Genomic DNA, 24,825 nt, shown 5'->3' on the forward strand with positions numbered 1-24,825 from the left:
GGAGGAGGAGGAGGAGGAGGAGGAGGAGGAGGAAGGGGTACTTAGCTAGCTTTGGTTTATAAAAGAAAACTGTTAATGTCACAATTCACAACTCCCTGAAGAATGACATGTTTTGTGAAAACATTCATAACATTTTCACCAAAAAAGTTTTTTAGTGAGTGAAAGCATTAAATTATTTACCAATATCACCTCTTTTAACCTCATAAAAACTTATGGTGGGCCAGGAGCAGTGTGGCTCACACCTGTAATCCCGGCACTGTGAGAGGCCAAAGTGGGGGCATCACTGAGCCCTGGAGTTTGAGACCAGACTGGGAAACACAGTGAGACCCCATCTCCGCAAAAAATAATTAGCCAGCATGGTGGTGCATGCCCGTGGTTCCAGCTACTCAGGAGGCCGAGGTGGGAGGATCACTTCAACATGGGTGTTCTAGGTTGTGGTGAGCCGTGATCGCACCACTGTACTCCAGTCTGGGCAACAGAGAAAGGCCTTTTCTTAAAACAAAAACAAAAACATATGGAGGCAGGTAATACAATGGGACCCATCCGACAGATGCAGGAACCATCTCTTAGAGGTTAGGGCTAAGCCTGAGAGGTCAAAGACAAACAGGAAGGAACGCTGTGCCATAAAGATGAGACCACAGAAGACAAGAGAAGCTGTGCTCAATCACAGAGTCAGGCATTTCTACCCCTTGCCCCCTCTTCCACCACAAAAAGCGCATGTGGGAGGAGAAAGCAGCACCTTTCCAGCAGCCTCCAGCTACTGCTCCTAGAGGGTGACCCAGGGTAAGCCACTGTCTCCCTGGAAAGGCAGCTTGGGCCTCACACTGACCACCCTAGAGGCCTGGCCATTTTCATGCCCAAGGTGAGAAAATACTCAACCTCACGACAATACCAGGGCTCTGAATAAAAACACAACAAGACTGTTTTAAAGAATATATATGCAAATATTTCCAATTCATTTTTACACAGGCTTTCATCTAGTGTCACAACACAATTTCAAGACAGGCATACTTAAGTACTATAATCCCAATATGTTAAGTAAGATTTAAAGCACAGAGTTAAGCCTAGAATTCTGAAGTCCTAATTCCTAATCCAGTCCTTAAGCACTGTAAGATTTTAAAGTACCACCCTATACCATGGTTTTAGTAATTCCACCAGTCAAACCAATTGCCTTCGGTGCAAACGATGCATATAGCACATTCCTTAAGGAAGCCAGAGCTTCCAGCCATTGTGCCTATCAGCATTACACAACAGGCTACTCCGCTTCACAGCAGGCTCGCCAAGGCAAGAGGAAAGCTTGGGGTTTTCAAACCTGTTTGTTTAGTAAACCTTCTTTTGTTCTCCCAATTCAGTGAAGGAGGAAAGAAATATTAAGTCATAAAACTACACCAAATATGAAAAGAGAGGCTCTCACTTCCACAGTAAGATAGCTGTAGATGGGGTCGCTAATATCTGAACGGTCTAAAATAGCATAGAGTTCACAGGCACGGAAAAATATAATACAAGTCATTAGCTATTAATAGAGCCAGCGAGCCCACTGTTGTAATTAAATCATAGTTTAATCTTCTGTATAATCCTCTGAGTTAGTCTTGACATGTTTTCTTGTGGTTAGTTTTGGAGAAACATCTGCTAATGGTAAAATCTGGGGTTCAGAGGGGGGAAAATTATATCCTTCTGGCTGGAATAGAGTCATGTGAGTAAGTCAATGAAAACATTGAACTAATGAAGGTCCAAATCACTGGCTCTTAATTTTTTTTTTTTTTTTTTAAAGAGACAGGGAGACAGGGTCTTCTTACTCTGTCACCCAGGCTGGAGTAGTGGCCTCCTCACAGCTCACTGTAACCTCAAACTCACGGGCTCAAGGGATCCTCCCACTTCAACTGCTCAAGCTTGAGACTATAGGTGCACACCACCACACCCTGTTAATTTTAAAAAAACTTTCTGTACAAGGAGGTTTCATTATGTTGCCCAGGCTGTTCTCAAACTTCTGGCCTCAAGCAATCCTCCCACCTTGGCCTCCCAAAGTGTCAGGATTACAGATGTGAGCCACTGCACCCTGCCTCAAATTCTGTTTTTAAGTCAAAAGAGACTTAAACACAAAAACAAACTAAATTTCTGAAAGCTACTACAATTAAACAAAATATTCTGATTCAAAGTCCCTATATGCTCACGCCAGAAATAAAGAATAGAAATCTAACTTTACCCAATTAGGAAGGAAATAGGTAAGTAACAAGTATTTGTACTGAAAGTATCCCTCTTCTAGACCAGCGTAACACTGAGCTAACAATATCTCCATAATACCTTTAAAGAATGAGAGGCTGATTCAAGCCACAGTCCATAGGGATCAATTTACTGCCAGTCAATTTGCTAAAGACCATTTAGCTAGCTATAGTCAAACCTAGAATCTTTTAAAAAGCCAAATCAGCCCTGAGTATGTGTTGAGCTTTTTCATTATGTTAGTCTTCTACGTGAAGCACTCGACCAATAAATATTCAAATAAATTAACTGTGCCAGTAAAAAGTTTACTGTACTTAGTCATGTGAATGCAGAAATAGTAATTTTAACAATCTGCGCACAATTCCGTGTTACATTGTGCAGGCCCAGTTCAAACCCACTCCTGACACCCTACAGCTATAAATTATCTCTGGAGCTTGAAAGTGAAAGACAGGGCCGGTCTGAAATAGCACAACAGTTGGACAGTTCCAGCTTCAAGAAGACAAACCCTGTGATAACCGAGATACAGAGGAGGAGCCTAATTCACTGTCCAAAAGTGAGGGGGATAACCCTTCCAGAAAACATTCTTCTTTTTTAAAATTTACTCTTGATTGTTATTTCCTAAATATACAATTAAACATTGGAGTGTCAAAAGCAAAGCAGAAAACATAGAAGGCTAAATAACAAGGAACAAGTTGTACTGAAATTATCTGAATGTATAGTAATGTTAAATGATCACAAAGTGGTGTCACCTTCGCGACGGAACAGTCTTGGAGAACAAATAGGGTATCTTCCCCCTTGAAGTCTGAAGTTCTGGGTCCCCTTTCTAGAAGCAGCCCCAGGTGCTTGCAGGGGGCTCTGCCATACACAGAGAGGCCAGGGTGACTGATTCTTCCCTATTTAAGGCTCCTCCTTGGGGACATTTTCTTCATGTAAAGTAGCAGTGCTCAAAGAGCCAGAGCTGGCCCATTCCCCCACAGTAATAAATAACTTAATCACTCAGAACGTTCGAAAACACTGCCCAATGCTGTTAATAAATACGGGACAAATATGCAAGGTTCAAAGATTCATAAACACCTCGTTCCCTTCATACAACCACTTGTTACCTGTGTGTACAAGGATTATGGGGAATTTTTTGCATCTTTTATATTCCTTCACATTAACTGGACACATTATAGTAAATATCTATCATTTCTCCTGTCAAGGGGAAAATATTTAAGCCATTTTCCTTTTTAATTTTCTCACTCATGTGGTTTCAAAGAATGAATAATAAGTTTAACAGCGTCAACCAGGTTAGTGGTCTTCAAAAGGTAACCTTAGTAAAATTTAAATATGTGACTCTTTCTTCCCAGAAGAAATTCTGAAAGAATATTAGTCTAACTTATTTTCAGAAAGAAAAAAATGCTTAAACTTCCTATACTTTAAATGCTTGTCTGTGAAATTGCACTAATTACAATGAAAAGCCACTTTGTGATCATTTAAAATTAATATACATTCAGTGCAGGGATGATTCCAGTGTTTCCACTTCCCCATTCTACCTTATATTACTTTTCATCATTTCAGACACTTATATCTTAAAAGTAGAATATCCTACAAAATTAGGAATTCAAAATAAAAATCCACAGAAGCCACTTAGTTTTAGAAATAGGTCCTCAAGAAGAAAACTATTTACATAATTTTGTGTGAGAACTCAATCCTAAATAAGAAGAGTGGCGTCCAGTCTGGGCGTGGTGGCTCACGCCTGTAATCCCAGAACTCTGGGAGGCTGAGATGCTTGAATCATGATGTCAGGAGTTTGAAATCAGCCTGATCCAGATGGTGAAATCGCATCTCTAATAAAAATACAAAAATTAGCCAGGTGCGATGGTGGGCACCTGTAATCCCAACTACTTGGGAGGCTGAGGCAGGAGAATCACTTGGACCCAGTTGCAGTGAGCAGACATCATGCCACTGCACTCTAGCCTGGGTGACAGAGCAACGACTCTGTCTCCAAAAAGAAAACTGGCGTCCAAAATCACCCAAAAAGCTATAATAAAAATACACAGATTCACACTGTCCAGTCAAAAAGGGTTTCCAATCTAATCATAAATTGTAGTATTCTCAAAACTTCCTATCACTTTGTCCCACCTTTTCCATTTTCAGAAATAAAGTGATAATTCAAATGCGAAACACAGTAGTTGTATACAGTGCAGCGTGTAAAGAGGTCCATTTCTCTTCTGCACATCACCTTTAATACATGCAGGCCGGATATACTCTCCCAGGAGTGGGCGAGCCTGCATCTCCTAACTGCGCTCCGACTTGTCCAGGGCTACTTGTTCAGACACAACCATGCAAGAACACTTCCAGCTCTAACAGACACCACTTTGTGCAAAAACAACCACAGGAGTGTTACAAAAAAGACAGCACCGGTGTTTCAGAAAGCCCGGTGTCAAAAAATTTCGTGCATTTTTAATACGAGAGAGAAAGTGAACAATTGTCCTTCGATAATCAGTGTCAGGGCCAATGGACACGGCTTCCCTTCCTTAGGGTCCACCCAAACTGTGACAATTGGCTTACCAACTGCAGTCCTTAAGGGCTTTCACAACAAAACAAAACAAATCAAAAAAGCTACCCTCCCCCACACAAAAAACACCCAAATATTTGTCTTTTTCTTCTTTTGCCCCTTCCATCAAGTAATGAATAAGAAAAGGAGAAAATGAATGTAACTGTCTGCTCTTCGGTACAGAAAAACATGCAAAGACAGTAACAATTTACACAAAGAGGGGTTTAAATTTTGCCTCTCCTAGACTACATAAATGCAGATGCTTCTCTTCTCTTTGTCAATTAATTAACATTCTGCTATTTAATATTTTAAGTCTTAGCAGTGGGTCACACATTTTGGCTGACTGCTGGGTATGGCCTGAAAATTATCTGTAATAACAATTCTGTAACATTATTCCTCACTTTACCAAATTCCTTACCAATGTTTAATAACAAAACAAAGCAAGATGTCAATGGCATTTATTACTTTAACCCTATGATTTAGTATATAAAACTCTTCCACGGAAGAGGGTACAGAGGAAGGGATGGAAAAGTGGTTTTCTAAGTACTACCAGAGGAGGAGAGGGAAGAACTCTGGTAACATATGAGTAACTTTGGAAGAATCGAGGCAACAATTTAGAATAAAAAATACCATACATAATCTCAAGGAAATGCTGGACATAATTTAGGAAAAATGTCACTGGACACAGAAAACCAAAAAATGAAGACTAAATGTCCCCAAGTTTTTGACATTTAATAAATATGTTTCTCCAGGAACCTGGTGCTTAGTTAATTAGCGAAAGTATATGGACCCAGGCGGTGAAGTTTCTCCCTGGCAGATGGTGCAACAGGCTTCAAAAATAATGGGAAATTTACTTAAAGTTGTCTCCTTGGTTATTGTAACAAATATCTTACCAAAAGATGTCAGAGAAGAAAGGGACTGGCATCAGATGACTCTTGTCTTTGATTTATGATGACAGTGCTAGGTTTTAGCAAGGCAGCAGGGCCTCCCCACACTTCTGGCCTACCAAGCCACAGAAGCCCCCCCCACCCCCACCCCCACCCCCACCCCCTGCATCTCCCCTCATGCAAAGCTCCATTCCCAGGCCAAACAAGGCTATAAAAAGCCTGGCCTTAAGCCAGCTGGCAAGACCACACACTGGGTATTTTTAACTTAAGGGGGCCTGAGGATCAGGCCAACACCAGGGCACCAAAAATGTACAGAGAAGAATAACAACCTCCGGCCAGGATGGTGGTCTACATGGAAGATCCTTTTCCTGAGTTATCCTAATTACTAATGAGTGTTCTAATAATGATGAAGACATTAAAAGATAACATTTGGGAAAGATGATAAAGTGGGTAGATATTTCATTTTGGTAGTGCACGATCACTTTGAAAGACCATATGTAGAGTTCCATAAACAGCAACGTGAACACCAAACAGTGGCCAAACAAACTGAACTCTTATTCTTTATTCCTGACACATAAGGCTACAGACTTGACTTTTGTTATAATTACTCTAACAGTTTGCTGTTGTTGTTTTTAGTTTCACACTGGTCTTGGCACTGGGCCACACATACAGACACTGTGAAGCTGTTCTCTTAGATAAAGCTCAAATGCAGCAACAGTATCGCTGAAGGCTGAGGAGCTGAGGATTATGCTACGATGACAAACTCCATTTTCTGGGTTCATAAGCATTAATCGGGAAGTTCTTTCGTTTCATTCTTTATTGTTAAAAATTACACTGAAACACAGACATTAGTTACATTTTCTGCCTTAAATGAGCACCACTGCATCTTTCCCTGAGGACTGAAGATTGGCAAAGTCTCTGCCACGATTTTAAATATCATTGCTTAGTATCACCTGTCCAGCCACAGGACAAGGGGAAGGCCAGGTAGGTGGGGCCTCAATTACAACAGCCTAGCTCTGACTGTTTGATTTACTGGATTCTTTGGCGGGTTTCCAGGGAGGAGGTCGAGTTGGGTTCTGCCACTCCTGGAGAGCACATTACATCTGCGGAGAGAACACTACATCTGCAGTGAGCCGGGTCTACAGACAGAAATATCTTTTCTAATATAAGCTTAACAAACTTTACTTAGCTTGCTTCTTTTTTCCTAAAAGCAAAGGATAACCAGAAAAAAACATGTCCACCTGCAGATATGTGCTAATAAATACCAAATGTAAGCACATTCAGGGGATCCTTAATATTCACAACACTAGGATCACCTTCAGCCTCATTAAAATATCTGCTCTCGTCTGCAAGAAACCTCCAAAACTCTTTTTCCTCCATATCATCTATCTCAGCTGGACTCTCCTCTCCGTTCCCCTTCACTGGGAGGTTCCCTGCCAAACAGAGACACTCCAGTTATGCTGTTTAATTCATTTATTCTTAGGTTTATTCTTGGTCTACCAATTCCTTGAGACACCAAAAACTCTGGCACATTACCAGACAGCACAGTATTAAAACCTCCTATGTAGAAAATAGGTTGGTTTAAAAAAAAAAACTGCTTATTAAAGATGCCTTCTCAGAGGTTTCTGGTAAATAGATTAAATGCTCATGTTTCTCTCTACTCTTTCACAGAACTCCATTAAGATGACTGTAAAGGAATAAAAACAAAAGTATCGCAAGGACAAATAAAACATGAGGTGAGATGGTAACAGATAAGGGAGGTCAATAAGTTTTTGGAAGGAGAAAAGCAGGAAGACAAGTGATAATTAAAGTTTTAATCTGTTCTAGGTGAGAGGATAAGAAGCAAGCTAATTAAAGTGCAGAACCCCAAAGACAGGAATCAGAGGGCGGTGGGGGTGCTGGGTAAACAACCTGTAGGGAGCAATTCAGAGATCCCCCTTCCCAATCCCCACCCATCCAGTCGGAAGTCAAGAGGACTGCCATCTGGAGCGGCTGGCAGCAGGGGAGTCCATGGAAAAGGGGGATTCGGTTAAAACCTAACAGGCCCATCCCCCCGTCAGCCTCCAGCTCTCCAGACACCCTGACTTCTGCTCTGAGAGTCAATGATGAGTTAGTTACTGGGAGGAGGAGCTAACAGCATGTGAAGGTCTGCAAGCAAGAGGGCCCAATCTTCTCCCCACCCACGGCAGCCCTGTCTACACACACAGCGTGCCCGTCAGTTCTCCAAGCTGGCCATTACAGATGTGCAGAAAGCACAGGACCACCAGACATCTCAAGAAAGCCTCCGACCAGAAAGACCGTGTGGGTAAAGGGCTGAAAGGAAATACGGACCAGCAACACTGCAGAGGAGCTCTTCAAAAAGAATCCGAACATTGGCCTAGCGCTGTGGCTCACACCTGTAATCCCAGCAGTTTGGGAGGCCAAGGTGAGCGGATCACCTGTGGTCAGGAGTTCGAGACCAGTGGCCAACAAGGTGAAACCCCATTTCTACTAAAATTACAAAAATTAGCTGGGAGCGGTGGTGTGCACCTGTAATCCCAGCTACTCGGGAGGTTGAGGCAGGAGTATCGCTTGAATCCTGGGAAGCGGAGGTTGCAGTGAGCCGAGACCTCACCACTGCACTCCAGCCTGGGCGACAAGAGGGAAACTCCAGCCTGGGTGACAAGAGGGAATCTCCAAAAAAAAAAAAAAAATCTGAACACCATCATCGGCGAGATAAACCATCATAGCCATGAAATAACAGTAAGAGGGTATAAAAAACAAAAACGTAGTGAACAATACAAGTTCTTGGAAAGTGAAACTATGAAAACAGAATAAACATCTGTCAGGAAATAGAACAAAAAGAAAGCAAACAGATTAAAGGAGAATAGAAGAAAAGGTTTAGAAACTAAAGAATTAATCCAGAATTTATAACATCCAACTAAATAAAAATACAGATACGGAAATTATCAAAGAAATAATACCCTCCCCCAATGAGGAAAAAAATAGCACCAAGTTTAATACTGAATAAGTCTAGCAAAATGAATGGAAAATAACAACTCCAAACATCATCCGCATTTCAGAAATCAAGTTTCTAACATCTCCAGAGAGAGAAAAAAATCAGTGACATACGGAAGAAGAGGACTTGGACTTCTCAACAGACATGCTAAACCTCAGAGGACAGTGGGGAACAACAGCTTTTGAGGGAAAATTATATCCCATCTAGAATTCTACACTCAGCCAATCCACCCATTAAAAGTGAGGGTAGAAAGACCACCTTTCTGACATGCAGAGACATGCACCTCCCCTGCACCCTTCCTACAAAGCTACTACAGAATGAACCCTACTAAAATGAGGGATTACATAAAAACAAGACATGGAATTCAGAAGACAGGGTTTGAGGTCAAAGTAATTCCAAGAATGGCAGTTAAGGGGTGCTTCACTCCGCATACACAGTACGCCATGAGGGTAATAAAGTACAGAATGAAGAATGAGGCAGGGGCCGCTGGAGGGATTCCAGCTCTGACCAGAAGATCACCATTGCTGCCAAAAGCCACACAAAATTTAAAGAAGCAACATGCAAAGTGCTTACTTCCAAATCAAAGTCCAGTATGGCTGATCTAATTAAAAGAATGTAAGGCAGCTGAAGGCATCCCTAGCTGTAAGAGAGGCTGTGAATTTGAGTTCTGAATTCTAAATTACGAAGGCAGTGCTTTTTACATGTGGGAATCTCCTCAGACATGGAAAGTCTACTCAAAAGATGATGGTCATCTATGAATATGAAAAGCGTTCACTTGTAGTCTGATTAACCAATAGGTTCCACCATCTTGAGAGGAACTGCACAGTTTCATCAGAGGCTTGAGGGTAAACTGGTGATGTATACATTTCTTAAGTAAAATAACAGGCAGTTATCAACTCCTGGGTAACAAAAAGTTATACAGTAAGGAAGTATACTTACAGTCCTTGACTCAACTACAGACAGTTATTTTGCAGTTACGTTAACATAAATGCTGAAAGTTGGTTTAACCAAAAGTTATAATATGGAAAGATGAAGAGGGAAAAGGAAATACAAGGCAGGAAAGTCAGTTTTTATTCAAAAGTTCACTTTTTCACTTATTTCCATATCATCATTCTCCAGGTTAAACACACCAGAATAAAAGCTCAGAGTGTTGAGTATATCGTCTGAATATTACTTAAGATTTCTGGCAAATTCCTATTTCCAAAAGCAAAAGTCATCAGCAATGTAGACTGCAAAGCAAAATATTAATTGTTCATATATAAGCTTAACTGCCACAGAGGTGCTATAATTGCATGATACACTCTGAGATAGAAGAAAATAAGGTTAATAGAAATCATATACCAGTTTAAAAAGGTGTACTTATCAAAACAATGCTTACAGACATACTACACTTCCATCCTCTCTGGATACATAGATAGATTAGGAATTTTCTCCACTCTGGAAGCCTGAGCGCTTGCTCGAAGTATGAAGAGACAGTTTCCCTTCTTAAAACAAAACAAAACGAAAAAAATCAAACAAGATCCAACCAGCCTTCAAGCAGCAGCCTTGTGGCTTTCTGAACTGATCCATCAAAGCACCAAAGCAGAGCAAAGATGAAAGGAAAGTTTGTAAGGAAGAAGGAAAGAAAGTTAGATTCTATGTTTATAATCATGTGTAAACTGAAAATGTGAAAAATTCTATAAAATTCACAAAGGCCACCTTACAATCTAATTAAACTTGAAAAGCACACTCTACCTACTCCCAAGAACACACGCCTCCTTCCCCAGACCCAGCAAACTCCTACCGCAAGATCCAGGCCTAAGGGCACCTATTCTCTACCCCATGTAGCTTCAGTTGTTCCCAGAGTATAGTGCCCAGATCTTGACCCAGCACTCCTCACACTGCATCCCAGTACCTGGCATGTATCTGTTCCCATGATGGTTACCCACTTAGGGTTACCAATAAACATCTGATGACAACTAAGTGAGCAAACTACCGAAGACCTTAATAATATGCTCTCAATTCCTTAGACCAAAACAATAGCTATGGATAGCAATGGATATGTAAGAGAATGGCATTTATCTAAATGCAAAATATCAATTTTTTAAATTTAGTGAATACACATTATTATTAGAGTCAGTCTGGGGCCACATAGATAGCCGAACACTTCCCCTCTATATCCCTGTTCTTATCCCAGCCCAGGAATGTGCCCCTTGGTGCTACCATAGCCCCGGGGTAAAAATCTATACCTGTGCTCACTACTCAGCGTATCTCTCTGCAGAGTATCCCTGCCATGGTCCTAAGGAGCAAAGCCCCAATTATGGCCATCTTGGTATTTCCCCATGACTAGTACAGGATTGAGCAGACTGTAGACATTGAAAATACATGTGCTGAGTTAAACTCAAAGTAAGAAAGCTTAACTTACAGTATGAACTGTTTTTCTTTCCAGTGAAACATTTTTTTGATTCAAATAATTGTATTTTAAAAGAAAACTTTGCATACTACCATAAATATAAAGTATTACTTGTCATAAATAGAAGATTACCAGAAAAAATGAATACCATGAAGACAATACAATATAATTACATTCTAAGCAGATACTGATGCTGCCCAAGGCACAGACAAGGCCTATTCTTTAGAAAAAGGAAACGGGGTGGGACGCACCATGAAGTCTTTGAAGGATGCTACAGCATACTAACACCAATGAGAGAACAACTTCCCTACTCTATGACTCCAGGTTATGTAAGGCTGTGTCTATGTGCCACCCAAAATGACCTTGTGTAACCCCAGTGGAATGTGTTGCACACACAGCAACGCTGGGCTGGAGGACCTTTAAGGCTACTATCTACTAGAAAAGCAGAATTCTCTACTTCGAGTTTGTATGAGCTTGAGCAAGCTACCTAACCTCTGTTTCCCCACTGGCAAAGTGAGTGGTATTCCTTACCTCAAGGATTTGGCAAGAATTATAGGAAATGATATATGGAAAAGGTTTGGCAAGACTCCCTGGCACTTAAGAGTCTCAGTAAATAACAGACCAGTGGTGAAACCCTGTTTCTAGTGTAAAATGGTACAGCCACCATGGAAAACAGTTTGGCAGCTCCTTAAAAGTTAACCTACAGAACTGCTATATGATCCAGCAAGTCTACTCCTAGGTCTACACCCAAAATAATTTAAAGTAACTTTCCAAACAAATACCTGGACACAAAGGTTTATAGCAGCACTATTTTTTCAATTGCTAAAAGATGGAAACAACCCAAATGTCCACCAGTGGATGAATGAATAAACCAAATGTGATGCATATATCCTACAGATTATTATTAAGCCATAAAAAGGAATGAAGTACTGGTACATGCCACAAGAGATGAACCTTGAAAACAGCATGTGAAGTGAAAAAAAGCCAGACACAAAAGGTCATATATTGTATCACTCTATGTACACAAAATATCAAAAATAGGTAAACTCAGAGATAGAAAGCACGTTAGCAGTCGCCTGGGGGGAAGAGGGACAATGGAGAGTGCCTACATTATGGGGTACAGGGGTCTCATCTGGGGGTGGTGAAAATGTTGGAACTAGAGGAAGAGAGGGCTGCACACCACTATTACTGCAGTAAACATCACTGAACTGTACACTTTTAAGTGCTTAATTTTAGGTTACGTGAATGTCCCCTCAAAAAAATTCCTTTAAGTGTGACAGACATAGTAGGCCACATTCAATTTTCAATTTGTTAAAGGTCACAAAAGACTTTACGTGAAATGAATATTCAATGTCAAAATGAGGCTACTTTAATTATAATCAGTCTTATTATTTAAAAACTCAAAGGAACTCTAGTATCAGTGATGAAAAGCATTCCAGCTTTACCAGAATCATAAAACAGTGCTAGCGTGTGCCCAGGGTTCAGGCGGTAAGGAACTGAAACCCTTGCTCTAGCACTTGGTAGGCATGTAAATTTGAACAGCCCGATAAACCCCTTCCCTTAGCCTCCACATTTGTAAATTAAGGATGACTATGTAGCAATGCCTGTCTCAGAGGCAGTCACGAGGACTGCATGAGTTAATCCACATAAAGCAAGTAAAACAATCAAGTGCCCGACCCAGCGTAAGCCCTCAATAAACATAAGCTACTATTACTATTCATAAAATGGAGATAAACAGAAAGATGGCAGGGATTAAAGGAGAACATCCATGTAAAAGTACTCAGCATAAGACCTGGCACAGAGACTGCTGTTCATGTTACTGTCATCCACAGGCAATTTCTCCTATTTTGCAAATAAGGAATTGGGCCCAGGGAAGAGACAATGATGATAATGACAGTTTACATGGAGGCACTACAGTCCTGTCATCATCGTCACCATCAAAATTATTTAGCTATCATAAATCCTCGACTAGAACAAAGCACACAGGGATGATTTTTAAGAATTCAGCCTACATTTCATTCCTCTACTCCGAGGTGCGAGTCTCATTCCAGCCGCAGTCATGACCTCTGTTGTGGAAACCGGCTGCAGTGCAGTGTGTGCGTAATGGCAGCAGCCCCGTAAAGCACGTGAAAATCAAGTCTGGGTTCAAATGATCAGCAACAGAGAATTAAAATGCCTCTAAAGCCCTTTCCGTGATCCCAGCGCAAGCATGTATGTGAACTGCGCCCTCACCGCAGAGGCTCAAAGCCCATCTTCCAGGCCCTGTTCTTCCACCACATACAGCAGGAACTCTCTTCCCTCCAGCAGCAAATCCCCAATAGAAAAACACCTGTTTTGTATATATGGCATCCTAACTACTTGGGGGATTTCTTCAGTAAGCACTGTCGAATGACTGGTGTTGGGATGAAGAACCTAGCTCCCATCACATCTACACTACCCGGCTCAACCTTCTCCAGACCCCAACTGGAGGTATTACACCCAACACAAGGGGTCACTCTGAGATATGGCGGGCCTTGAAGCAGAGTAGCAGCCATCTGCAATTTACTCAATGGGGTTAAAATCAGGGAGGAAGAAACAAAGACCACTGACATGACACACACTGAAATGAGCAGGACAGAAAACCACTCTGCTAGAACAATCTCTCAGGCATCAAACCTTCCTTAGGAATCTAAAAGCATCATTAAAACCACAGCCCTGTAGCTGTCTGCAGGCTTCATTCTCAGAGCACCTGAGCACTGGGATTCTAGTGGAAACTATGTAAGCCTTGGTGAACGAGCCTACCTCAGAGCTAACCATGGGTGGCAGATATACAGCTAAAACACACAGACATTTTTGCATCAGGCTGAACAGATTTCACTGGCCAGAGTCTACGATTCTGTGAATTCTTTATTTGTAGTTTGGAAATGTTTGTGAAATGCCATGTAGGATGGGTTCACACCCTGGGAAAACCTAGGGCATATATTCTAACGGAGCATCAAACAAGTGAGGTTCAGGAGGGGATAAGAGAACTGGAGAAAACAGAACAGGGCAGGAGGCGGTGGGAGTGTGCTATTTTACTTGAGTAAGTAAGAGTGACGGCTCAAGGAACTGAGATAGCAAGCCCTGTAAGACCTGGCCAAAAGCCTTCCCAGCAGGAGGAAAAGGAAATGCAAAGTTCAGAAAGGCTGAAAAATGCTGAGAAAGGCTAAAAGGCTGAGAAAAAAAATACTTAAAGGCTGAGAGATAGAGAAGGACCAGGTTGTGGTCCAGGTGGAGGGAAAGAAGGAGCTACCAGGTATCGAGACAGGAAAACTATGAGCGGCGACACTTAAGAGGGAAGCTTTTACACAATAAACACTTTGAAACTGTCAAGAACTATTCTGTGTTCCCTACAAGGTGTTAGCAACCAAAAAGTTCTGCCTCCAAAATTTTAGAACTCAGAAATCAAATTTGCAGCCTCTCTTGCAGCCTGTGTACATTCAGGTGACTTAAATTCTTTGTTAGATCATAGCAGAGTTTGATTTGGAAGCAAGCACAACGCATGATGCTTCTTGCCAGACCCTGGTGGCATCTGCAGCAGTGGTGATTTCCTACTCAGAGCTGGAATCCCTCCTGGAGCCTCATGCCTCATCCTCTGCTATGTATTTATCACTCTCATGGCCTGCTGCACATGTGCAGTGAAGCATCCCTTAACTGCCATTCTCGGAAGTGTGCTGTGATACATCAGATGCCATGAAGACTATGGGCCGGTGATGTTACTAAGTTAGTACTCTTCCCATCCTTTTATTTTGAAGCCAAGGAGGAAGAAGAATGGGTCAGAACTCAGCCAGAGACACTATTAGAGAAAGAAGAGGTTAGTTCTCCCTGGCAGCTGAAGGGAATTCTAGTCTTTCTTCCTCTCCCCAACTGCTATGGTTTGAATGTATCCCCTAAATTTCATGTGTTGGAAATTCAATCCCCAAATACACATGTTGACCAGAGGTAAGGACTTCAGGAAATAATTCGATAAGGTCATCAGAATGAGGTCCCCTACAGTGGGACCTGCGGTTTTCTAAGAGAAAGAGAGATCTGAGGCAGCATGCTCCTGCTGTCTCACCTTGTGATGCCTTCCACCATGCTGTGAAGGAGCAAGAGGGCCTTCACCAGAGGCCAACACCATGCCTTTGGACTTCTCAGCCTTCAGAACTATAAGAAATAAATTTCCTTTCTTTATAAATTACCCAGGCTATGATACACTTTTATAGCAACAGAAAACAAACTAAGACACTAACCATTAAATTTTGGTCAATTACTAAAGAGTAACATCTTATCTCCATGACCCCTAACGAATGGCACAGGACCCATAAGTATGAGAAACGAAGATAGGTTCTATTTCTCCATGAAGCCCAGGACACCGAACAGAACCTCCAAAGACGTAAATGCTTAAGATATCTAGAAAACAGGCCTGGTGTGGTGGCTCGAGCCTGTAATCCCAGCACTCTGGGAGGCCGAGGCAGGCGGATCATGAGGTCAGGAGATCGAGACCATTCTGGCCAACATAGTGAAATCCCGTCTCTACTAAAAATACAAAAATTAGCTGGGCATGGTGGTGTGCACCTGTAATCCCAGCTACTAGGGAGGCTGAGGCAGAAGAATCACTTGAACCAGAGAGCTGGAGGTTGCAGTGAGCTGAGATCATGCCACCACACTCCAGCCTGGAAGACAGAGCAAGACTTTGTCTCAAAAAAAAAAAAGATACCTAGAAAATGACTGTTGGGATACCTGACAATCCTACTGGAAATCTCAAGGTAATATAACTGAAGAAAAGGGAAGCCTCCTTGTTGGCTGACCCTTCTAAGGAAGCTTCTGAGGTCAAAGTCCCATAGGCCAACAAGCACTCTGGCCTTTTCCTTTTCCCAGTTCTCTTTGGAAACAATGATTATGCTACTGATTAAAAAGAAACATCTAATCCTTACTTATAGTATTTTAAGAGCTGCTGCTTTCAGGTATGCTCTCACTATCTTTGGTGGCTCATACTGGAAAACCATCCCTGCAAGGCTGTCTTTTCTGCGGTGCATCTCAGACTGAAGCTCTCTTCCAAAAGACATTTGTCTCCAGCTCTCTTGAGGACTAGCTACTACAACTATCCAAGTGAGGCTGGTTATGCCATTAAGTAAAAGTTAATTACCTCAGCAATGGTTTCTGCATTTTAATTCTAATACCTGTGTAGTTTTGCTATTAACATTAGTCTGACTTTGTTTCTGAATGTTTGGTGTTTTTTTGTTTGAGACAGAGTCTCACTCTGTCGCCAGACTGGAACGATCTCAGCTCACTGCCTCCTGGGTTCAAGCGATTCTCCTGTCTCAGCCTCCCGAGTAGCTGGGACCACAGGCATGTGCTACCATACCTGGCTAAATTTTTTTTTTTTTTGGAGCGACGGGGTTTCACCGTATTAGCCAGGATGGTCTCGATCTCCTGACCTCGTGATCCGCCTGCCTCGGCCTCCCAAAGTGCTGCTGGGATTACAGGCATGAGCCACTGCGCAAGGCGTGTTTGGTATTTCATAGAACTTGGATCCCTGCCTTTGTCTAACCTTGAAGAGCCAATTCTACTGGTTGCTTTCCTTGGTAGTTACTTAAAAAAAAAAAAATGCTCTTACCAAGTCAATATCAATAAAGGGAGATGAATTTGGCTCATTCTTTGGAATACAGTCTGCTTTCTAAATTAAACACACTTTTCCATAAGAATTGGGAAGCTGAGTAACTCCTACTGTTTATCTAGTGACCAAAATTTTGGACTGGGGGTAACTAAGTAGGCAAGGGATGTTTGTGTTATACATACACACTACCCACACTCAGATCTCAAATCCAGAACATCCTGAACATTTCTAAACTTGACTCCCACTGCAGAGTTGCTCCTGAGGCCTCAAGCCAGGATTGGGCAAGGCTCCCTGGCTCTGCGGAAGGGCCCACAGGCCACTCTGAGAAGTGAGGCTGCTGCTACTTTGTAATCCCCACTACTTCCCTAATGTTCCTGCCCATCTTCCTTCTCTGCACCCTCTCAGCTTAAGAGTTTTCTTAATTTCATTCACAACTACAGATTTAACTTTTAAAATTCCTTTTCAAAACTATAACAAGGGTAAATAGCTTTAATAAATTTGTTGGATATAAAAATAATCAAACTGCCATAAAGAATTTAACTATTGGCTGGCTATTAACATAAAAAACTTTTTACCTTTAGAAAACAAATCTGTTTTAAAATACAAAACAAAGAAAGCTATCTAGCCTCCCTGATGGGAGTTAGAGTTCAAGTAATGCATAGAACATAAATCTTGAAATTTATTTCTCTGGACTTAATACAATTTGTCCCAATTTTCTACAATATATACTTATTTTCAGAACTACTTAGAAAGTAGTAACATCTTAAAAATGAGTAATTGCTAGATCTCTCTATGCTTCCTTTTGTGATTCCAAGTATGTCAACCTTAAGATTTTCTACATATCAAAAAGGACAGCTGCATTCTACACATCTAACACACACCAGATTCTCTCAGAAGAAAGACATTATCTGAGAATGCATTCATTTTAAAAACAAAATTAAGAATTCGAAAATAATTTATTAGACTGATTCCCACAATTTAATAATCTTTGAAGAAGAAAGAAACACCTCTCTTTTAAAAAAGAATTTTAAAGAATCTGGGTCAGTGGTTACATTAATACAATTTGTCAAGCATTGGCCCATACATTTCACAAAACTGTTGAAACAGCAAGACTCTAAAATCTAATACTGAGGCCGGGTACAGTGGCTCATGCTGTAATCCTAGCTAGAGAGGCCAAGGTAAGCAGATAGCTTGAGCCCCAAAGTTCAAGACCAGGCTGGGCTACATGGCAAAACCCTGTCTGTACAAAAACATTAAAAATTAGCTGAGTATGGTGGCAGGCACCTGTAGTCCCAGCTACTCAGGAGGCTGAGGTGGGAGAATCACCTGTGCCAGGGAGATCAAGGCTGCAGTGAGCCATGATCATGCTACTGCACTGCAGCCTGGGTGACACAGCAGGAACCCATTTCAAAAAAAAGAAAAAAAAATCTAATATCGAAACGAAAAGACATTAACTATTCCTTTAAAGGGGAAATCCAAGTTGAGGTCTTTTAGTCCAACCCCCTTATCTGGCAGAGGAGCACAGTGAGGTCCAGATTTTCCCAGTATCACACACAGATTAGACATTAACAGGCAGGGACTCAACCATCCCAGCTTCTGGTTCTGGGCCCATTTCATTCATTTAGGTCAGTGGTGAGTTTCTGATTTACCAAGTGGGCCAAGAACCAGCATGACTACCAAGCCTCCACACGGTGTGAGCTGCCCCTGCTTGCTGGCGAGGCCTCCCTCTAATAACCTGACCCACAGGGCAGTCACAGGAGATTAGGACCTTCACAGTCAGGTGTCACTGATCTGGGCATCCTTGGGCATCCGTGGGGTAATTTTCTTAATGCCCTGGGAGACTCTAACATTCAGCAAAGTCTAAGAACCACTTGTCTAAGATATGTCACTTAATCGCTCTAACTTTCCATTTATCTTGTGGGATTTCCATTGCCATTTCGTGTTTGTTTTTCAAGGAGCACTGAAGGGATATGGTTGGTTGATTTTACTGATGTTGACTGTTAGCTTTATTTGAATTATTAACATTTTAACATAAACATCATGCTTAATGTTTCTTTGGTGAAAGCAAACAAGTCACACTTATTTAAAATATACTTAAATAATTCTATGCTACCTAAAGCACACACTTGTTTGAGACCAACCTGGACAACATCGTGAGATCTCATCTCTACAAAAAAAAATTTAAAAATTAGCTTGGTGTGGTGGCACATGCCTGTGGTCCCAACCACTTGGCAGGCTGAGGTGAGAGGACTACTTGGGCCCAGGAGGTCAAGGCTGCAGTGAGCCATGTTCATGCCACTGCACTCCAGCCTGGGCAACAGAGCAAGACCTTGTCTCTAACAAATAAAAATAAAACATATATTTAAGATTTACATCTCAAAAATAAAAATATAATAGAAAACGTTACAGATATTTTAGGCTGAAAGTCTATATATGTAAAACACATAGTGGAACTCATGCGTACATGACAAAACAGTATAAACCACCAGCAGAGAACAGGCGCTATATGCTGTTTCATGTAAAATCTGATCTTCTCTTTTAGGAAAAAGGCTAAAGATTTAAAAATCTGTATTTAACTTGATATGTGATCTCTTCTAATATACAGTTCTACTAAGAATGTCACAATTCAAATATGTTTAAATCCAAATACAATATAAAAAGTAAACAAAAGAAGTTAGGTATCATAGAAATTTAAATTTTAAAGAGCAAATACAAATTAACATATCTACAAATCTTTTCAAAAATATTTTCTTGGTACAAAACTCCATCTACAGGGAGCTTTGGCATCACAGCCAGTAGCATCTGCTATCTACTTGGAAGCAGAAATGTGAGGTATAAATGTATTTTGCTGGTAAACCTTAAATACCTTCATGTTCACTGCTGAAGAACAACTCAGGAAACCACGACAAAATGTGCCCAACAAAAGGCCATTATTTATAAAAATCTGCGATTTGCTGAAGGGCCTCCAAACATTTCAGGTGTGCAAGCACATCAACTGGGCTCCAAGTCTCTTAGTACAGAACACGAATGTATAAAAATGTCGTAAATAACATCGTGAAATCTCACAGCATTTCACAATTTTACTGGCCAAAATGTTCATGTATATCTACACATACATGAAATATGTTTAGCATACAAATTAATATACATGTACACATATATTTCATTACACGAGAATGCCACTGTCACATGAATGTTCTGTTTTGCATACACGTGTGCAAGCACACGTGCACACACAGATACAGATGGGTATCTTTAAGTGAATATAGAGACTATCAAAAAACTAAGAGTCTGAATGTTGAGCAGGCACTAGGTACCCATTCCTCTCCATTACGCTAAGTTAAGTTATCCTTTCTCATCCCGGACATACTATCACACTCATCAAAAACAGGAAGTCTAAGCTCTTTTTTAGATAAAACAAAAATTAGGCCCTAACTATTGGAGTCACACATTTAGGATTCAAAGATTCAATCATGATAAACATTACATGAAAAAAACACCCTGGAATTTTTAAGTCTTAAACCAGTCTTCCTCTCCCCATTCATCCTTACTTTTCAGAGCTATCGTGCAAACTATATCAAAACATGACTTTAATTACATTTCAAAGAAACACATTATTTTTTCCAGATCAACAATATAAATTAACACAGGTGGAAACCCTAGAAATTGCCTGGCTGCCTTAATAACCCCAAAGGAAACATTCATTTTAGCCAAACAATTGTAATGTTTGTCTCCTTTTTAGAAACATCTGCTGCCAAAATAAACATTTGCATTGGAAGAAGTGTTTTGGCTGTTAAGATGGTACCAAAAAAATGCTTATGTTCTGAAACAAATATTTTACTCAAAAAACACGCAGCAAAATTAGAATACCAATTACTTTTTCAAGCCCTCTTCAAGAAAACCTGTTTTAAATTGTTTTTACTTCAGTGTGAAGTAGTAAGTTCAGATGAATCACCTTAACAAAAATAGTTTCTATTTAATTTTGTCATTTTCTATTTCAAAACAATGATCATATTCTATGATCCTGCTATAAAGTCTTTCACAATACAGATATGTCTTGAAAAACTAAAAAAAGTCATGTTTCCCATCATAAAAGCACTCGTGAACTTAAATCTCTCATTTTGCTTTTTTTCCTTTTTCCATTTTATAATTCCAACAGGTATCATATTATCAAACATCTACAAGAACAGTTAAAATAGCAATCCAATTACCAAAAAACTCAGGAAAAAATCTCAGTCTACATGATCGAAATCTGCTTGACACAAATAAATAACTTGGCTTCTGTACCTATTTCTCCTGGGTGCTATTTTATATGAAAATCTTATTTTACAAGTTGGCAAAGGACTACATGTACATTTATGATCACAAAGGGCAAGAAAAAAGAAAACCCACATTCTTGATCCAGCAAAGATTATATTGGTGTCTTTAAGGCTGTTGTTTTTTTTAATCTGAAAAACTCAGAGTCAGATTCTACTAACCTTACAAATTATGCATCTTCTGTGTAGCTCTCTAATAGATGAAATCAACCAATGTACTCTGTTAACCAACCCCAGGTCTGAATTCCAGAAGCCTAGAGGCAGAACATTCTCCACAGAGGCATAGAAAATTCATTTCCCCCCTGAACTCAATAAAAACCCAAGTAGACTAAGTTTTTAGGGCACCGTGCAAAACTAATCTGTTTAGCCCTGTATTTGCCTGATGATATGGGAGAATCGGCAAGTCAAGGACCACAAATATAGTTCCAGTTAATAAAGACTAAAATGATGTACCATTATTATGTCATGCTTCAAAGATCCAGTCATGAGTATATCTCAAAAACAAAATTATCACCATACAAATCAAAGATCACCAGGGTAATACTAAAATCAAACAGTCAGTAGCCAGTTCCTTCAGACTCTCAGAGACAAAAAATAAACAGTGGTACTCTCCATGTTAAATTTCACATCAACACTGAGTTCTTTCTAACAAAATACTCATTTAAAATTCTTATCACAGGAGCAGAATGCCAGCCAGGAATCAAACTGTGACCCCTGAGCCAAAGACAACTTACCACTCAGCTGGTGAGTGGGCAACTCAATTTACGAACTTGAATTCCTGCATTTTAATCCTGTGCAGAAATATATGAGCAATATTAAATGAACTGGATTCAGCTCATTAGAGGTTCACAAACCAAACACAGAAAGCTCTGGAAGCCATCCAAAGCAAAGTCATGCCTAGGTGATGATGTCCACTCAATAAATACTCAATGTCATAATTATCTTTCAACTTTTTCCCTGAAGAATATTATTAGCCACAACTACAACAATGCTTAGCCAATTACATTAATCCTACGGGAAGATGGATAGGACCAGCAGCCAATCACAGTGCCAGGACCTCGTTTGTGGACAAATTTATAATTATCCAAAATTCAAAAACAAAGCAACTCACTGAAAATTCCTCACCAAAGAACACAGACTCAAGCTAACAAAATGATTGCATGTGCTCTAATAACCCTTGCTCCAAACCTTCACTATTTTTTTTTTCCATTTCAAAAACTATTAAGAACTATTCACATGACCTTGGTATTATGAAAGCTGTATGCCTTCTTTAAAATGTTATACACATTCAAAAGTGCATTCCGTATTTTTAGACTTTTAAATTTTACAACAAGATACTATATTTCAAAGCTGTATTATAACTAAGTGAAAAGGTAAAAAGGCAGTATTTTTATTATTTAGACCCATGACTTTGATTAACTCATTATGAAAGTTTGACACTTCTGCAGCCAAGATATTCAATTTCTTACCAGATATACTATTTTCCTTTCATTATCAGAAAGATCTGTGCTTAATTAGAATTGGGTATTTCTTCTGGTTAGCAGTAAAATATCTAATCTAAAATCTTAATTAAAACTTTGCTGAAATACTTGATGGGCAATCTACATCAATTTGTTCCTTCAAATAAATCTAAGAGTCATTGGATTTAAAAAGTGTAGAAGAGTCAAAGGGATTAAATAAATGGAAGAAGCTAAGAAAATTGAGATTACTCTATATACTTGTGTATGTCCTCTACTTTTAGCTTTACACATCTGGGAAAGAAAATAATGAAAAACATTTCCTAGGTAATCATTCTTTCACACACACTTTGGGACTGGAAAGTAAGCCAACATCAAGAACTTCTAGTAAGACTTAACTCCTTCAGAGACCATGGAGATCAGCTGCTTGGCATGAATAGTGCCTTTTGAAACTGACTTTTTAATCTCACATCAGGGAAACATGGTGAAAAGCAAGATATGGAGACCACGAGTGGCAAGCATCCATTTCTCTCCACCGGTCCCACTGCTGCTTACCACCTTCCCATCTCTGCTCTCTTCCTGTGGCCACAGCATCATCCACAACTATTAGATCCCACATAAAATCAGCTACAGAGTGCAATGTGGACTTGAGGAGCTATCTGCCTGGGCCTTCTTCCTCTCAATTAAAGGTGAAGTTTCTCTAAAACTAAAACGAAGGAGAGAAAATTGCAACTCTTTCACCTTACTTTTCATCATTTACAAATTATCTCCCTCTCACAGTTAGCAGCCACAACTAAAGATTTTTACTCTAGGCAGCAAAACAGTCCTGGAAAAAAGGAATAATGTGGAAAACATTAAGAGTACAATTAAGTATGCAACTGACTGCTAGAATTCTGAGTGGGTAACCTTCAATAATCCAGGGGTGAGGTCTTCAGACAACAGCAAAGGGTGATCAGTCTGCACCTAGGATTCAAAGGCTGAGCTACCTCCATCTTCCCCCACAATGGCCTTAATATAAAAATATCATCCAAGTGGGAGCAAAATAAAGACAAAAGACAACATTTTATTGCTTATTTTAGAAATAAAAGACTTATCTGATTTCTTTTTTGTAGGGTCTCAATACACTGCCTAGGCTGGACTCAAATTCCTGGGCTCACGCGGTCCTCCCACTTCAGCCTCCTGAGTGGCTGGAACTACAGGAGGGCGCCACCATGCCATGCTATTATAACATAGACTTATGCAATATTATAATTACAATAAATTTTAATAATAAATTAATAACAATGATGAAATAAATCACAATACAGATCAACAGTGTATAAAAGACTCAGAAGCAACCTACTAATGAACTGTTAATATACAGCTATGTACCATCATGTATGATTCAATCATTCTCCATATCTACTTTAGAGAGAAGAGAAGTTATATCTAACTTTTCCCCCTCAACAGAAGATGTTTGGTCAGATGGAAGCACTTCCTGGGGCGGTGGCACCACCATGAGATACCCTAGCCTGGCGCAGTAAACACACATGAGCATCAGCCCGACCCACTCCCTGGGGGCTTAGGCAACGTAATAAACCTTTCTGGTGTTCCTAGTAATGAAATACCCTAACAAGTCTGAATATAATTTAGTCTTTTCCAGTTTTCATCCTTCCTCCAGCCAGCACAAAGGGGTATTCTTTCAAATATCCAAAAGACTAGGTTTACTACTGCTAGAAGGGGTAAATGGTCATCTAAGGTGACTCCATTTGATTCTAGAGAAAAAGGAGGAAAATATTGAGTCTTTTAAGAGCAGGACAAGTCTTTTTTAAGTAAAAACACAAAATCCATCAAGACCTAAGAACACAGATGCACATCAAATCCTCTTACATGAAATACAGAAAACTTTTTCAAAAGGTACAGAAGAAATAAATAACTTGCTAAGAAATGAAAGCAAAATAACTTTGGGAGACTAAACTTTTTTTTTTTTTTTCAATTTTAAAAACTTGATGCCATCCTCATTGGAAAAGGCCTTTAAATGACTTGAAAATTAACCTTAAGATAGCCTATTCACAGCTCAAAATTGGACACAGTCTGACAGAAATGTTAGAATGCCAAGTTCACTTCAGAGCTTACATCTATTACAATCAGCTGCAAATTTATGACACAGTGCATCTATCAAACACAACTGGGACTGCTGCCCTTCTACCAAACAGGTATTTTGTCTACTTTAAGAAGCTCACCTTTCCATCTTTAAAAGAAAGAAAAGGAAATTATACCTGTGATTACTTAAAGAAACAATAAAAATAAAAACAAAAAATCCGTGAAATGCCCCGGAAATCTCTTTAACACCAATCTTAGGCAGATAGCAAGAGGCAAAGATAAAATGATCACAAAAAAGCAGGGGGTGGAGGGACCAGCAC

General features: G+C 40.1%; 1 protein-coding gene and 2 long non-coding RNA genes across 7 annotated transcripts in view; all 3 read right to left on the bottom strand.

Annotated features, from left to right (window-relative positions):
* ARID1B (AT-rich interaction domain 1B) overlaps positions 1–24,825 on the bottom strand; it is a 436,956-nt gene that overhangs the window by 360,711 nt on the left and 51,420 nt on the right. The window lies entirely within an intron of this gene.
* Positions 5,801–24,823, bottom strand: LOC116536882. Its single transcript, XR_004262846.1, has 3 exons — positions 22,773–24,823; positions 18,777–18,791; positions 5,801–5,812 (listed from the first exon to the last, which is right to left on the bottom strand). It is a non-coding gene; the product is annotated as an uncharacterized LOC116536882 (long non-coding RNA).
* Positions 14,741–17,874, bottom strand: LOC116536884. Its single transcript, XR_004262848.1, has 3 exons — positions 17,174–17,874; positions 16,098–16,103; positions 14,741–14,751 (listed from the first exon to the last, which is right to left on the bottom strand). It is a non-coding gene; the product is annotated as an uncharacterized LOC116536884 (long non-coding RNA).

The sequence above is a fragment of the Sapajus apella genome, unplaced genomic scaffold (assembly GCF_009761245.1).
Source record: "Sapajus apella isolate SASKATOON/1434 unplaced genomic scaffold, GSC_monkey_1.0 scaffold105, whole genome shotgun sequence".
In the NCBI taxonomy this organism is placed as follows: Eukaryota; Metazoa; Chordata; class Mammalia; order Primates; family Cebidae; genus Sapajus; species Sapajus apella.